The sequence below is a fragment of the Rattus rattus genome, chromosome 6 (genome assembly GCF_011064425.1).
Source record: "Rattus rattus isolate New Zealand chromosome 6, Rrattus_CSIRO_v1, whole genome shotgun sequence".
Classification (NCBI taxonomy): Eukaryota; Metazoa; Chordata; class Mammalia; order Rodentia; family Muridae; genus Rattus; species Rattus rattus.
Genome location: NC_046159.1, coordinates 41,068,994 through 41,071,701, shown reverse-complemented (window position 1 = coordinate 41,071,701; position 2,708 = coordinate 41,068,994). Strand labels below are relative to the sequence as shown.

The 2,708-nt window shown below is 39.2% G+C and overlaps 1 non-coding gene across 1 annotated transcript; it reads left to right on the top strand.

The window, feature by feature from the left end:
• Positions 1-773: 773 nt before the first annotated feature.
• LOC116904666 lies at positions 774-832 on the top strand. Its single transcript, XR_004388366.1, has one exon. It is a non-coding gene; the product is annotated as a U7 small nuclear RNA (small nuclear RNA).
• Positions 833-2,708: the final 1,876 nt, after the last annotated feature.

The window sequence follows — 2,708 nt, the reverse complement described above, 5'->3', positions numbered from 1 at the left end:
CAGATCTAACATAGGTCTAGGTATGGTTGGAATGGTAATTCTAGGTCAGGGTTCCACACAGCCAGCTTCTTGTCTGTGCTGAGCAAAGGCAGGCAGATGTCTGAATTCTTTTGCAACATTAAAAAACAATGAACTTGCTGGGGGTCGCAAGATACTGATTAATAGGTTAATCAAAAGGGAACCTGGAATAAACAACTGAGTTGAAATATAAATAAAAACTGTGTTTTTGATATACATAAGATGAGGTAGCAAAATGCTGTCACAGTTCTCTTTTAGAATTTTCTCTAGGACGGGACGCCCGTTGAAGGAATCAGAGAATGAACTGGAAGAGCTTGAAGGGGCTTGAGACTCCATATGTACAACAATGCCAAGCAACCAGAGCTTCCAGGGACTAAGCCACTACCTAAAGACTATACATGGGCTGACCCTGGACTCTGACCTCATAGGTAGCAATGAATATCCTAGTAAGAGCACCAGTGGAAGGAGAAGCCCTGGGTCCCTAAGACTGAACCCCCAGTGAACTAGACTGTCGGGGAGGGCGGCAATGGGGGGAGGGGTGGGGAGGGGAACACCCATAAGGAAGGGGGGGGAGGGAAGGGGATGTTTGCCAAATGTACATAAGAAATACTCAAGTTAATCAAAAAAAAAAAAAAAAAAAAAAAAAAAGAATTTTCTCTAGGGAGAGCGAAGCTTTCTGGAGATCTCTGGAGAGTGAAAACAGCATTCAAGATTTTTTTCTAACAAGATCTCTGATTTTATTTGGAAAATCCAGGAAGCAACCAAAGTTCTTTTAGAATTTTTCTGGCTTTCTGATTTTGATCAGAAAACCCAGGAATTACATTTAGAATTTTTTCCAACAGGATCTTTGATTTGGTCCGAAGATCCAAAGATTTTTTTAAGGAAACTTTTCTGACTTTGGTCAGAAAATCCCTGAGCTATCCAAAGATCTTTTAGAATTTTTACTAGTAGAGAGAGCTGTCTCAAGTAGAAAGCTAACTTTTTAAACCAGAGAGTTTTTAGAATTGCAAGAAGAAGCTGTTTAGAGCATAGCCAAACACATGCACACACACACACACACACACACACACACACACACACACACACACACACACACACACAGAGGGGTAGGTGGGAAGGAAGAGCACAAACAGAGTCTGGACAGAACCTAGGCCACCAACTTGTAGCCACAATTGGACTTCTAGTTGCTTATTTTCCCCATTCCCAAACAAGCCTTCTCACAGAAGCCCTCTCCAAGCTGAGGCTGATGTTGGTAATAATAGCCATCTTAAATTAGTTTAACAATTCCAGTAGAAGGAGTCTCTTTTCCAAGATTCCCAGTAAAACATTCAGGATTGACTCTTGAACTTGGAACAAATGAACTAGGATTCTGAGTAGCTCCTACTGAGCCATATGAATATACAAGGACATGGAGATTTAACCAACCCAAGCTGAACTAGAAATCAAAAATGAGCAGTAAGTTGTCAATCTTAGCATCTATCTCCAGATCTAGGGAGAGATTGATGCTGAGCAAGCACAACAGCAAGTGTGCACCGTACCTCACACAAAATAAAACATGCAGTGTATGGGTATTCTTGTCTTGACAAAAGTTTACAATCGAAAATAGCAAATGAAGCCCATAAAATAATGACACGATATCAATCATCTACAGAAAGTTTTCATATCTCAAATGTACTGAAATTTACTTTCCTTTCAGTTACATTTTCATATCAATGGAATGAATTATGTCTTCTGAAATCTTAGCTGCCCTGCTCTATTGACTAAACAGAGCAAATAACTCAGGTGGAATAGCCTTTTTCCCTCTCTCTGTCTTTCAGTGTTCTGCCTCTGTACGCATATATATCATGTATATGATGCATTTCAATTCTTCTCAGAGTGTCCAATAAGGTCAGTGAGTGTATATGTTCCATTATAAAGAGCTTGGTAAGTTTATTGAACTTTTTCCTTGTTTTAATTCATTTTCTGTATCTTGCTTTCCTGAGCCTCTCCCAAGAATAAATGGGTGCACATACAGAATCTTTGAGTGTATAAACAGTTCCCCCTGCTACTTCCTCTATGTGGAAGTTGCTTTACATTTGTATACTTTTGTGCATTTGCTCCTTTTGTCTTTCTTTATCTTTAACTATCCCCCCACCCACACTAAAGTCCATTCTATACGATTTCAGATGTTCTTGAGTCTTTTCTCTCCATGGTCAACCCTGCTTCTTCATTATCGCACCATGTTCTCAAACTGTTCTGGTCATCGTCATTTCTGGGTGTCTCTATAGTCAAGATATATGGTATCTATCTCTGATTTGATTTTGATCTCTTTTAATAACAATTAAAAACAAACAGTGAAGACTAGCTTGGTGGAGCATACCTATAATACCAGCACTTGCATGATGAGGTCCAAAGGATCAGGAGTTTGAAGGTCATCTTCAGCAACAAGGAGTTAGTTGAAGGCCAGCCTGACCAACAGGAGACTATGTAGGACACAAAAACAGACAGTGTAGGGTGGGAGAAAATAAAACATAGGTCCCACAAAAAGGAATTTATTTATTCTTACAAGAACTGTATCAGTATTGTTTTTAACTTGTTTTCAGTTCCCTTGAGAAATAGTCATATAGTCCCCACAGAAAATTCACACTCAGATGTTTTAAGGATATTGTTGAAAAGTGGCAGAACTCCTCTAAATCATGTTTTCTAAGTTA